The sequence below is a fragment of the Equus quagga genome, chromosome 1 (genome assembly GCF_021613505.1).
Source record: "Equus quagga isolate Etosha38 chromosome 1, UCLA_HA_Equagga_1.0, whole genome shotgun sequence".
NCBI lineage: Eukaryota > Metazoa > Chordata > Mammalia > Perissodactyla > Equidae > Equus > Equus quagga.
This window is the reverse complement of record NC_060267.1, coordinates 35,709,055-35,723,901: the sequence shown is the minus strand read 5'-3', so window position 1 is coordinate 35,723,901 and position 14,847 is coordinate 35,709,055. Positions and strand designations below refer to the sequence as shown.

General features: G+C 35.3%; 1 protein-coding gene across 8 annotated transcripts in view; it reads right to left on the bottom strand.

Annotated features, from left to right (window-relative positions):
* SOX5 (SRY-box transcription factor 5) overlaps window positions 1–14,847 on the bottom strand; it is a 952,037-nt gene that overhangs the window by 465,654 nt on the left and 471,536 nt on the right. The window contains exon 1 of one of the 8 annotated variants that reach the window (XM_046641361.1): window positions 6,293–6,413. The exons of 6 other annotated variants lie outside the window; for them this stretch is intronic. The gene's annotated coding sequence lies outside the window, so the exon portion shown is untranslated. Of the gene's footprint in view, window positions 1–6,283; window positions 6,414–14,847 lie in introns of those variants that run through there. One more of the 8 variants, XM_046641370.1, reaches the window with a different exon arrangement.

Below are 14,847 nucleotides of genomic sequence, written 5' to 3'. Positions count from 1 at the left end.
TGACTTCACAGTTTTAACCATAAGGTGATGAGGAAACCAACGATGACTTTAAGCATAGGCATGATAGAGTCAAATCCATGTTTTAGAAGGATCGCAATAGGACAAATATTGGCTATAAACCAGAGGCAAGAAAGTTATTTAAAATACTGTTACTGTTAGTAAGCAATGATGAGGTCTAAATTAAACTGTTCAGAGCGGGGAACAGGAGCACTGGACAAAAACCAACATATAGAAACTAAATAGATTTGATTTGGAAACTGACAACACTGGGACTATTGGTGAGGTAATAAATTATGGGGAAAATTACAGTAATAGTTAATATTACATAAACATCAATGTCTCGACCTTGTTTTGATTTTCCAAAAATAATCATAGTCAGCTCAAGAATGATAATATAAGCCCCAGCAGAAGAAAAAAAGAGATATTTTAAATATTAGTTTTTGACATACACCATTCTAACATTGAAAATCCACTAAAATATGCATTTTTAAATACCAGCTAAAAGAATTTAATTTCTGAAAATACTAATACTTTTTGTAATTATACCTATAATCAAATCAGCCAGCATTGACCGGTAATATATTGTTATAGTACGGCTTTGATATAATACACTAAAAATTTAAGATTGAATATATTTTTCTTGTTCAATTTATAAAAACTGCAATCAGAGGCAACATTTTCATAGTAAATTTTGTAGGAAGAATTAGTTCAGTGTGGTAGCATTTCCTGCTGTTAACTGTAGCAGTTACCAACAAATGCCATTTAAAATTAGCTCATTCATTCATTCATTCATTCAGTCAGACCATCCTAGGTGAGTACAGGGTGGGTAAAGCTGTTCTAAGCTCTTTGGGAAGTCTAAGTGAAAGAGAAGGCATGATTACTGCCTGAAAGAAACTTGAGACAACTATGGAAATAATCATAAGTACAGGTCTTCCTAACAGTAGCAACTAAACACATTAGTGAAGAATATTTCATTTTCAATGAAATTTCCTTCAGACTATTTTCTCTTCTACCACTTATTAGGACTAACTATAGCAGATCATATATTTCACACTTCGTAACACTTGTACTTTGTGGGTTTTTTCTTTAGTGGGGGTGGGGGGAATATTGGAAGGCTCTAAATTGGAACGCTCAAACTGGATTTTGGGAGGCCCTAGATTACATTAAAAATTTGTGTACAAGTGCAATTGTGACAAGATCCAGAGATTGGATCAAAATTTCAAAAGGCTGCATGACCCCCAACAGGTCAAAAACTGCTGGGTCTTATATCTAAACAGGAAATGAATCTAAACTATGTTTTTCCAAAACTAGACGAACTAATTTTTCTCTTCTAATTTGTCATTTTTTTTTCCCAAGTGTCTTCACGATTCTACTGAAAGATTAGGAATGGAAGCGATAAATGATCACCCCAAAAGACACTGTCCTAAAATTGCTAGTAAAACACCCAGCCAGTCTTGAAATTTTTAGCTGTAGAATTCAAGATTTTTCCAAATTAATCAATATTTTTGATGTTTAACTTAAGAAAAAGTACTTTGAACTCTAGTATCACTGCAAAGTGAAATTTTTTAAAAATTATCAATCTAGGCACTAAACAAATAAATAATAAAGTTTCTATGATTTTTATGAGAATTCAAATCATGACGTCATTTTTTTAATGTCACAATTTTCTGCAGTGTCAAAAGTTCCATTTGGAGAACCAGAGGTTTCATGGAGACAGAAGAGTTCTCATTGGCCTTCCAGAATAATCTATGTCTATAGATATAGGTATACTATTAAGTGAGAAGATGGTGAATAACATTTTCAGAAACAGTAGAAATTCTGTGACTTCATTTAATCTCTTGTGGAGCACAGTGGGTAGGAATAAGTCCAAATTTCTGGGGAATTTACCCATAAGTAGTACAAATAAAATATTTAATCTCAAGGGTCTGCCATCAGTACTGTTTACTGCTAAAAGTAGCACATTGTATAAGAGAAGATATAATGCCACCCACTCCACTCCTGACTCGGGATCAGGATTAGGAATAGATGAGAGTCTTGTCCTCTTATTTTCAATGATGCTTAGTTCGGATTTGTAATCTGAAGACAACAATTTTTACAGGTATTTACGTATTTTGTAAGTCTAGTCTCTATTCAAAACCTCCAAATTTAGGACTACCAATCTCAGCCAGTAGAAAAACACCATTGTGTTGACAATGCAGGTAGCTTTCATTTAATTTGATGGAGAAAGCGAAACATTTACAACACATTGACAGTCTCAAAAAGTTCTGATATTTTGAAGGAAACAAAGAATTCCATTCAGCTTCCAGAGAATTAGTGAGGGAGAATGCATTTCATCTTCCAAAACGCCCTTCTGACTCACCTCTCTAATACAATACGCTTGGAAACAAAAGGCAGATTATTAAGTTTTCAAATGAAGCTACTTGCTTCTCTCCCCTCTCTGGATGCCTCAGCCTCCTCTCCCTGCCTTCCAGCACATCTGGCAACCATGTGTGGTAGTGCTAATGAAGACTTTCCTGAGTGAGTTGCAATTAGTTCCGACTGCCGTGCAGCTTTCCTGGGCAGTACCAAAGTAAAAGACAGCAGTGGGGGTGAGGGAAAACCAATAACTCTTTCACTTCACGACACCGAAGTCTCCCCTGCCTGCCCGTGGGACTCTCATCACCATCACTCCGGAGGAATTTTTGAAAAAGGGTGTAAGCAAATACTTTCAGTTTCCTCCTTCCTTTTCTCCAAAGCAGCATTTTACCCAACTTGATTGAACGCGACAGGCAGGCAGCAGTACTTCTATGATCCTTTGAACAATAGAGAATTGTTCAAGAGATGCCATTTCCCCTTTTGGTCCGAGTATGATACTTACCTAACAATTTTATCTACTTTAATAGAATAAATTTGTGTGTTTTACTATTTGATGGATTAGAAGGAACTGCGGAAGCAAATGTACCGTACACAATTAGGCTGTCTTGAAAACGCACACTTTTGTTTACTCCAGGCCTCTTCCCCCTTCTCAATCAAGCTACTAATAGAGCTGTTTTAAGTTTCAACAAGGACCATATTAACTGCGGGGCTCCACATGAAACAGAACGCTAAACCCAGCGTCTCCTGACAATGTGGGCTCAAAGTCTCCCAATCCTGGTTTACATTTCTGCCTGAAATCACGGTTATTTCTTTGCAATGCTTTTTTCTGTACCTAGCAAATTATAGTTCTCAATAAATACCATTTAATGGTCAGTAATAGCCTTTGTGAGAAGACTCTTAAGTGACTCCGAGTATAGGGAACATAATATAATTGTTTTGGCAACTTGTACCTGTATCTTATCCTAGTGCCATCTACTTTTAAATTTCACCAACTCAGGTTTTAGTATATGCATTTACTCAGTAAATGATAACCAATGATAACCACAGTTTACATTTCAGTTTAACATACACTCTTATATACACACAGTTGGCCCATGAACCCCTATAACCATTAACAGTTACAAATAAACATAGACAAATAAAAATTCAAAATAAAAACTGGCTTTCCTGATGGGTCATTTGAAGCTTTTACAATGTATAAGTCAAACCAATCCACATCCCTAAAACAAAGAAATATGGCAATAAAGAAACAGCACAGAAAGAAGCTATAGGAATATTTTTCCTTCTTTTAACAGAAATCAATGCTAAAGGATATCACATCCAGGAAAAATGACCATAAATAAAATGCAATAAACATATTAGGTTAAAAAAATAAATCACAGTCCTTCAACTCATCTGCCCCTTACATGTAAATAATTTCTTAATAAAACAAAGAAAAACATCTCCCTCACTATATATAATTGAAAATATTTTAACTTTATGCAACTAAAATTTCTACAGCTATTTACCCTACTGCCTTCCTCTGGCTCATTATAAAATGGGAATGGTTTAACTGTACAGTGCCAAATCCTCAGACTGGAGAAAGTTTCGCCCCGACCTGGCCAGCTGTTTGCTTCCAGCTCTAGGTGGTCATCCTTCCAAATCAATCTCTTCCCTCTCAGAAATGATCAAATTCAAGCAAAAAGAAAAACTCTCTGCAGATCTTTTGTAAGGTGTTTATTTTTCATACCAGGAGAACCCTAGTGAACGGACAAATTACACACACACACACATATAGAAAATTTTTTAAAGGCTTTAACTGTAGTGATGAAAATATTATGATTCATCTACATTTCAAAATGCCAATAGAATTCTAAAATACAGAATAAGTTAGCACCATAAATACTGTAATATAGAATGACGTGATTTTTACCACTAATTTTTTCTTTATTTTTATGAATAAGTTGACTTTACTAGCAATAATGACAGTTAATGACAACCCAGTGAGTCACTGCCTCCTGGGCCTTAAGGAGGGGTAGGTCCATGTATAAATGATAATTAAAGCCATTAAACATTCAAACACTACACTGACTTAACAGCTATTGGCATTCAAACTCTCAAATGCTTCTACTGTACCTTACCAAATAATTAAATACTGCGAAGGTACCCAGGGTTAATCAGCAAAGCGACTGACTGGGATTGCTCCGCTATGTCTCTTGAGAACTCAATCAGTCTGTAATTTTTATGTTCACCACTCACCTTTACATGTGGGCCTTATGTTTTTATCAAGGCAAATAAAAAGCTGCATACAAATTCAGTACACAGGAAGCTGCGCCCCTATCTTGGTTGACAGCAGCTCTCAGTTCTTGTGCTGCTACCTGTGCTCTGCAACCTGATGCTGTTGTCAGACTGCTTCTAGCTGTGATTCAAGTTCATTTCTGTACACTGTAGCTTCAGTGTTTTACATTATGATCACAGCCCTTCTCAATATTTCAGGAAGGCAGTGGGAGGAAAAACTGAGTAAGGTAATAAAGATTCACTATCACATGATAACAACTTTAAAAGTTATTTAATACTGGTAAACACATAAAAAGATCCGATTTCCTGATAACAAAGGATGTTTTTATTGTATGTACAGATGTTTAAATTAACACACACATTCCATTCTTATCTCTCTTAAATTCAGCAGAATAACTCTAAGTCTTCACAGGGCATGTTATCAATGTAAAAGTAATAAAAAAGTCACCCTCTTGTGAATTACTATTTACAGTATTTCACAAGAATGGCATTCACACCCTCCAAACGAACAAGGTTGTCTCTTTAAATTGAAGGACACTGCCTGCTCTCCTCATCAGTTAGCATTAGCAATAGGGGGGAGGGGAAGAGAGAAAATAACAAACCATTTTTCTATCATTTGAACTCTCTTTGACCCTTGCAAGCTATTCAAGTATGCACTTAAGACAATTCAAATAAATAACATATATACACATATAGAGAGCAGATATATAGATAGCAAAAGAGTGACTTCTAATAAAATGGATAGGCTGATACCTGGAAATTAACTATCTTGAAGCCAGTTTCTTGGCATTGTCATTGACAGCACAAAAGGAATTCCCATTCATAGATGGTAACAACATTTCATACTTTAATCGATAATTCTGTGAATGGGGGTATAAACTTGCCGGAATCAACTACAGCTAAAAGAGCTAAATGAGTTAAGAAAGAAGAGAAAGCCACCGTGTCCCCATCTTGACTTAAAATTTTTCAATATATGATCATAGTTATACTGGGGGAGCGTCAAGGAGGCTGGCAAATATAAAATGCAGTGAGAAGTATATGATGAAATATATCATTTAAGTGATATTTAGCTTACAAAGTTCAAAATATTCCAGTCTTAAACTTATTTCTATTCCAAAAGTTAAATATAAAATTTTATGAAAAGATGTTACATCTCATAAATGTGCACTTGTACACATCTATAGATACAAGAATTATTGATTCATTTTTACTAAATATTTCTACTAAAATATTTCCTCAAAATAGAGACTAATTGGTGTCTGTCTAGCAATTTCCAATACTGTTTCTCCATGTTAGTGGCACTATGTGCTATAGTTTTAAATATACATTTAAAGATAGTATTACTGGGTCTACCGCAATGTTTTTACACAGAACACTGATAAAAGTAGTAACCCAAACTTGACGGTTAAATGCCTAAAGAATCACGCATGATGCTGTAAATATTTTTAAGATGCTTTCTGAGGCCACTCATTCCCCCTTCCCCAAAAAGAAATAAAAAAGAGAAAAGAGTAGAAATGGAGATTTAAAATATGACAAAACCAGCCTGTACATTTTCTTAATGTTTAGAGAGCCTTAAGCATTCAGTTTCTAGAAGCAAAACCAAAACCCTACCAAAATTAACAGAGGAAGAAGATAGAGATAAATGAGTCACCAAATAAACCTTTCTCTCAGCCGGAAACCATGTGGATGTGGAGGTTTCTTCAGAGCAAAACATGTGCCTTGAATTCCCAGGAAGCTCTGTCAGTGGCACGGATGTGAAATTCAGTGGTCCTGGACATGCATCCCACCCGGGCTTTCCTGTCACCTCTGGAGCAGTGACAATACCAATACCAATCTAAAGCCAGGGATCAACAAGGAATTGCTCTGTGGTCACTCCCATGACCCATAGAGCAGGATTTCACCACAGCCCTATGACATGTGACTGGGCTTGGGGAGTTCCAGTGTCAGTTCCAAAAATCCTAAGGGGGCTCTCCCCTTTGTGAAACAAATTAATTACACAACCAAATATTGCCACATTCTTGCACCTATTGACATAATGGGAACTTCAACCCCCACTCTGCTTTGTACTTTTTCAAGAGGAAAAAAGTGACCCAGGTGGAGCCCAATATAAGTGAAGTAAAGGAAAATTTTAAAAAGATGTTTTTTATTCACTACCTATGGCAGGAAATTACATATTTTAGATTTAAAGTCCAACTGAAAATAATTCAACTTTGTACTATTCACTTGAGTGGTATGTGACAGAGAATGCATGGAAGTTTGCCTACTATTTCAGAGTTTTCTAAGCCCTAATACTTTCATCATTACTTACAGTACTTCAGTCCTGTTCACAGATATGTCATATCAGACTCAACTAAGTTGCAGAGCTCCATGTAATTTTTATGTGGACATCCTAATTAAAAATTATAAACTGTTATTCTCACAATTATCACTGCTTTTTAAAACTGGTTTATTTACTCTATTTTCTTTTGATTCCCAACTCCAAAATGAGAAAAATTACCTGTACTTATTGCATATCGGCTATTCAACCACAGGTTTATTAGGAAAGAGACTTGAGGCGCTCTTCTCTCTTCCCATGTCCCTAGCAGGAGAAAATATCATTTCTAATGGTAAATACTAAAGTCAAAAAATGTGAGCAATCATGGAAACTGTGAGTTTTCTCAACACATATGAGTCACTTATATCCCCAGAAGTAATGAAACCTCCCGAAAAACAGAGATTCAAAAAGAGATGATGATTTGATGGTTTTTCCTGTGTCTAAGTAAGATCGGTTATGACTAAATAATTTCTCAATTGCTAGAGTAAAACAAGCCAAAACAAATAGCTTTTCAAACTCTAAAGTATATTGTGTAGTGGGGACTGTTCAAGGTCTCACTAAAGTCAACATTGGATAGATAATACTTAGAAGAGTCTGATGCAGAGGGCTATTCTTGAATCCATTCATTATGGAAGCAAAGAACTCTGCAACATTGTTGCAAACAGAGAAGTCAATTAAAAACAAAATATTCTCACTTAAAAAAATCTGATATGTTTCACATTTAATAATAAAAGGGAAAACATATCCCTTTAAAGTAGTTCAAGCTCAAATGTTTGCAAAAATGGTAAAATATTTTTCCAGGTAGACTAATCTCAGCATTTTCAAATCAATAAAAAGTTTCTCCAAATCCTACAATACATACATATTAATTTCCCCTACTCCTTTTAAATCTTTCATATTTTTTCTGATGACATAAATACAGGAGGATAATGCATTAAACATATTAAATTAAAAACTTAACCAAGGAAAAGCCATTCATTGAATCAAGAAACTTTTATCAATTGCCTATTGTGTCCAATCGGAAGTGGCTCAGTCCTGTAGGAAGCTAAACTACGCAGATACAATAGCAGCCAACACTTGCTTCCTAACCTTGCTGATCTTAATCTTATTATGGAAACTATGTACATAGATCAATTTTTTTTAAATTAAAATTTTAATTCATGCCTATGTGATCAGCCAGGCCAGTCGATTGCATTGTCCTGGTTCAAGTACGTTAGCATTATTTTCCCAGGAAGAGGGGACATGATTTCTGTATCATGACTGCATGAAACCCAGCACTGTGATGAATATATGGTGGGTGTTTCATATAAAATTATAGATATATTTTAAGATAAGTTCAAAGGACCAGCATGTAGAAAACAATTACTCCTAAATATTGCTTGATTAGCAGTTAGACCTAGAAAAATGAACAGAAATTAGAGTTGAAAATACCCAGGGTCCTAACTTTCTCGCTGTGTGACCTTAGAAAATTTACTTCACATGCCTGAGTATTTACTTTCTAAACTAAAAAAACTGGTTTGTGATGAAACTTCAAGTACAAAAGATGACAAATTTACCTAAATTCCTAGTAAATAAATTCCTAGTAAATACTTCCACATGGTAGAAAAGTAATTGTAGCAATATTGTTATTATATTGTCACAAGATATTACGCCCCTTGGTTGCTCATCTTCTACATGAATTTCCTACGAAAATAGAAAAACATAAATGTTTTCAATGTTTCGCTACACATATTAAATATTTACTTGAGCTATATATCTGCAATGCTTTGTAAAAAGTACTTGAATTGTTTGGAATATCATGTTTTTAGGGGAAAAAAGTTTATAAAGAACCCCAAGCATTTAATAAATTAGGTATAACTCTAAATTAAGAGTATTTCCTCCTATCAGGCATCAAAATACACTACTATTTCTTAAACTAAAAAGTCTGGACACTGAGGAAAACTCACATATCTACAAAGGGACCACAAACACCAGAAGTGAACAATGCGGAAGATCAGTTTGGATGGTCCTGGGGGATACATAAGTGGGCTTCCTCTAGCTTCTGAACCCTATAAAAGAGCTTTGCATATCATAAGATGCACTGAATATTTGTTAACTGAGTGGAACCCATCTTAGGTATGTGTACACTTTCATTCCCTCTATCCTAAACATTAAAAACATTTGCCAAGATGAGGATACTGACATTACGAGCTCCCAAGAACTGCTTACTACTGATATCATGTGCTAGAAAAATGACAAATTCTTGGTTTCAGAAGGCAGACAGAGGAATCATTTGGGGCTTAAGAAATACTGTCAGTTATAAGAAGAACTTTATGAGGACATTAAAGTATTTGGAGTTCCTTTGATTAAAGACTGAACATGTATAATATAATACCATGACCACATACATTAAATTCCTTAAACCATTCATTTTATCTCTTTATCAAAATTGAGCTTCTCTTGTGAATTTATAACTACAAAAAAAAAAAATCACTCTCCAAACGGTGCACATGATAGGAGCCTAATGGTGAATGATATATTGAAAGATCCCTATAAAAATTAAAGCACAGGTGACACAAAGTAATCACTGCTCACACTCAGGAAACATGAAGATGCCTAAGTGAAAATTAGATGACACTATTAGATAATAATTTCTGTACCTGGCTATAAAGAAATAGTCAGTAATTCTTAAAAATACCACCCCTAAATTTCAGGATGTCCTTGTGATAAAAGACTAACTAATAAATTTGGGTAAGACTTGCTTTGTTAATATAGTGGTTAATAAGTTATAACTGTTGTTTTAAACTGCATTTAAAAATGAACATTAAGTGCATATTAAATAACACTAAGTCCTCTTTTAAAAGCCCCAAATCAATCACTAAAGTTGTTGATTTGTTTAACATCTACCATGCACAAGATACAATGCTGAGCACTTTAACTGTATTTGAAAGTGGTTAACCAACACTGCATTTAACCCTTTTAATATGTCTTCAAATATCATGGGAAAAGTTAGTGTAAAACTGGATACATAACATTTTTATCACAAAAATAAAAGACTAACAACACACATAAGGCATATAAGAAGAGAATGCAAGTTTTAGGAAGTCTTGGTATTATTCTTGGCTCTAATAAATATGCACTAATTTTAGCATAATAATACCAGAATATGCCTTTATAGTATCATATGCACAAGGTAGTAATAAAGTAGTTAAAATGATAAAACAGATTGCACATTTATCCTAATCTGGAATCTGTCTTGAATATTTCCTAATATTCACAGTAGAATCTAGAGTACGATCATACATCAAGAGTGCTATGCCAACAAAATTTGGAAATATTTCTTCCTGACCAAGCCGTTTGTCTGTTCTGAAGTGTGACTGCCTGGAATCTCTTAAAGTTTCTATAGATAATGTAATTACAATGTTTCCCATATCCATAAAAGTGATTTACCTTTTTTTAAAAAGTATATGTACTGTGCCATTTGCTTCAGTGACAGCCAGCAGCAATGAATTCTACAGTTTATTTGTAGGTTGCACAAAAATTTCTTCCTTTTAACTGTTTTATCATGATAGTTGATTTCATTGGGTTTTTCCTCATGAAGAAAGGTAAAAAAAAATACACCACCAAAAGATATGTATTTTTCATTATCCATCTTTGGTCCACAGAGAGAATATTGTTTTTATTTGAGTTTCATCTTTTACTCATGGTTACAGTACAGTGCTGGCATTTGTAATTCCTACTTCTTAATGATTTCATTTTCTGCTTTTATGAAGCACACAGAACCTTCAGCAAACATGTTTCTCAAAGAATGTATTATCTAACATTCATCAAGCTTTAATTATCATATCCTAAATATGAATATTAGTAGAGGTGAGATTGGAACAGATAACCCCGATGTTGGGGCATATAAAAATCATTGATACTGTTCCCCACCAGAGCCAGAGGCGAGTTTAGCTTCACATTGTGTTGCAAGCTACCTAAAGAAGAGATGAAGAGTCTCCACAGGCTTTCTGGTTCATAAATTTCCTGTAGAAAGGAAGTAATTGTTTCTGTTTAAAGGAAACATCCTGAGTTAGATTAAGCAAAAGTCCCATTTTCTGTCAACAGAAGACAAAGCAGAGAGGTAAAAAGGTCAATAAATATCAGAAAGCAAAAGACTAGCCAGTATTTATTGGGAACCTGTATGTGCAAGTATTGTGGGCATCAAGAAACAAAACATCTGAGTGTCTCAGTTAATTTTCTCATTTCATTTAAATATTTTGTATTCTGTGTAGGCACGATATGTGAACAGATTACTAAGCATGTAATAAGTATAAATGCCTGCCTTTTAAAATAAAGTTCAAAGTCTATAAAAGGTATCTTTCTAATTCAAAATAAAGCATGACAGAGCTGGAGCAGTCTTCTGCTCCATCCACATAAGTCCAATTGGTCCCATAAAATTTTCCTATGGAATTTCTCCAGGGGTTAAGGCAAGGGTTCCCCAAGTCCATTGTGGGGTATTCCTTTGTTTTTCCTATCCTAAAAATGCACCAGTTTCTTCATACAATCATACATTGCCCAAACAAAACCTTTCCTGATCTACGTGAGTTTTCTTTGTGGATATGGAAAATTTTACAGAATTGGCCACAAAAATATAAATGTGAGCTATAGTTACCTCTTGAACTTGGACTACTTTATTATTTCTTAGAAAAGGGGGTAGAATACTTTTTATTTTCCTGGATCTTTTCTATTGGCAATTGTGTCAGAATAAACTTAATTATATAATATTTAAAGAAAAAAGGCCCATCACTTACAGTCATTTTCAATTCAACCTTATAACAAAGCATATACATGCTTCATAGAGTTAGGGTAAGGATTTAATTAAATAACTCATGCTAGACACATTAGAAGAAGGTGTTACCAGGCCTTATATAATAAACATTCACATAAATTATCTATTATATCAGGGGTGCCTGGTGGCGCAGTGGTTAAGTTCGCATGTTCCGCTTCTCAGAGGCCCGGGGTTCACCGATTTGGATCCCGGGTGTGGACATGGCACCGCTTAGCAATAGTCATGCTATGGCAGGCATCCCATGTATAAAGTAGAAGAAGATGGACATGGATGTTAGCTCGGGGCCAGGCTTCCTCAGCAAAAAAGAGGAGGATTGGCAATAGTTAGCTCAGGGCTAATCTTCCTCAAAAAAAAAAAAAAAAGAATAATAAAAAAAATTATGTATTATATCATGATTGTTATTTATAAAAGGTATAATCATTGTTTTAATAGCAAATTTGCCTTGGACCATCCGAAATTTGCATAATAGTGCACATATAAAAGTATATTGCATGCCTCTGATTTATATGTATGTGCAAACTATATTCATCAATTCATTTAACAATCACATACAGGCATACCTTGGAAATATTGTGGGTTCCATTCCAGACCACCGCAATAAAGTAAATATCGCAATAAAGCGAGTCACAATTTTTTTGGTTTCCCAGTGCATATAAAAGTTGTGTTTATACTATACTGTAGTCTATTAAGTATGCAATAGTATTATGTCTAAAAAATCAGTGCACGTACCTTAATTTAATAATACTTTATTGCTAAAAAATGCTAACCATCATTTGAACCTTTAGCAAGTCATAAACTTTTTGCTGGTGGAGGGTCTTGACTCGATGTTGACGGCTGCTGACTGATGAAGGTGGTAGTTTGCTGAAGGCTGGGATGGCTGTGGCAATTCCCTAAAATAAGACAACAACGAAGTTTGCTGCATCGATTGACCCTTCCTTTCACGAATGATTTCTCTGTAGCATGTGATGCCGTTTGATAGCATTTTACCCACGACAGAACTTCTTTCAAAAATGGAGTCAATCTTCTCAAACCCTGCTGTTGCTTTATCAACTAAGTTTTATGTAATATTCTAATCTTTGGTTGTCATTTCAACACTTTCACAGCATCTTCATCAAAAGTCGATTCCATCTCAAGAAACCACATTCTTTCCTCATCCATAAGAAGCAACTCTTCATCTATTAAAGTTTCATCCTGAGATTACAGCAATTCAGTCACACCTTCATGCTCCACTTCTAATTCTAGCTCTCTTGCTATTTCTACCACACCTGCAGTTACTTCCTCCACTGAAGTCTTGAAGCCATCGAAGTCATCCATGAGGGCTGGAATCAACTTCTTCCAAACTCCTGTTAATGTTGATATTTTGACCTCTTGCCGTGAATCATGAATGTTCTTGATGGTATCCGGAATGGTGAATAGTTTCCAGAAGATTTTCAATTTACTTTTCCCAGAGTCATGAGAGAAATCACTATCTATGGCAGCTATAGCTTCACAATATGTATTTCTTAAATAATAAGACTTGAAAATCAAAATTACTCCTTGATCCATGGGCTGCTGAATGCATGTTGTGTTAACAGGCATGAAAACATTAATCTCATTGTACATCTCCATCAGTGCTCTTAGGTGACCAGTCTTATTGTCAATGAGCAGTAATATTTTGAAAGGAATCTTTTTTTCTGAGCAGTAGGTCTCAACAGTAGGCTTAAAATATTCAGTAAACCATATTGTAAACAGATGTGCCGTCATCCAGGCTTTGTCCTTCCATTTACAAAGTACAGGCAGAGTAGATTTAGAATAATTCTTCAGGGCCTTAAGATTTTGGAAATGGTAAATGAGCATCAGCTTCAACTTAAAGTCACCAGCTACCTAGCCCCTAAGAGAGAGTCACCTTATGCTTTGAAGTTTTGAAGCCAGACGTGACTTCTCCTCTCTATTTATGAAAGTCCTAGCTGGCCTCTTCTTCCCATATATGGCTCTTTCATCTACATTGAAAGTCTGTTGTTTAGTGTGGCCCCTTCATTAATTATCTCAGCTAGGTCTTCTGCATAACTCGCTGCAGCTTCTAAATCAGCACTTGCTGCTTCACCTTGAGCTTTTATGTTATAGAGATGGCTTCTTTCTTTAAACCTCCTGAACCAAACTCTGCTAGCTTCAAACTTTTCTTCTGCAGCTTCCTCAGCTCTCTCAGCCTTCACAGAATTGAAGAGAGTTAGGGCCTTGCTCTGGATTAGGCTTTGGCTTAAGGGAATATCGTGGCTGGTTTGATCTTCCCTCTAGACTACTAAAACTTTCCACATATCAGCAATAAGGCTGCTACACTTTCCTATCATTTGTGTATTCATGGGAGTAGCACTTTTAATTTCCTCTAGAAACTTTTCCTTTTCATTTATAACTTGGCTAACTGTTAAGAGGCCTAGGTTTCAGCCTATCTTAGCTTAGACATGCCTTCCTCACTAAGCTTAATCCTTTCTAGCTTTTGATTTAAAGTGAGAGACATGCAACTCTTCCTTTCACTTGAACACTTAGAGGACATTGTAGGGTTATTATTGGCCTAATTTCAATATTGTTGTGTCTCAGGGAATAAGGAAGCCCAAGGAGAGGGAGAGATGGGGGAACAACTTGTTGGTGGAGCAGTCAGAACACACAAAACATTTATCAATTCAGTTGACTGTCTTATATGGGCACAGCTCCTGGTGCCCCGAAACAATCACAATGGTAACATCAAAAATCACTAATCACAGATCACCATAAAACATCTAATAATAATGAAAAAGTTTGAAATAGCGCGAGAATTACCAAAATGGGACACAGAGACATGAAGTGAGCAAATGCTGCTGGAAATATGCCGCCGATAGACTTGCTTGATCTAGTGTTGCCACAAACCTTCAATTTATAAAAAACACAGTATATGCGGAGTGCAATAAAGTGAAGCACAATAAAATAAGGTATGCCTGTGCTGAGTAACTTCTCTATATTAGGTACTATGTCCTGTACTGGAACACAAAGATGAAGAACATAATACCCTACTCAGGAAGCTTAATTTAGCAGTAAGTATAGTATAATATTGTTACATCTACTAGAGAAGTATAACATA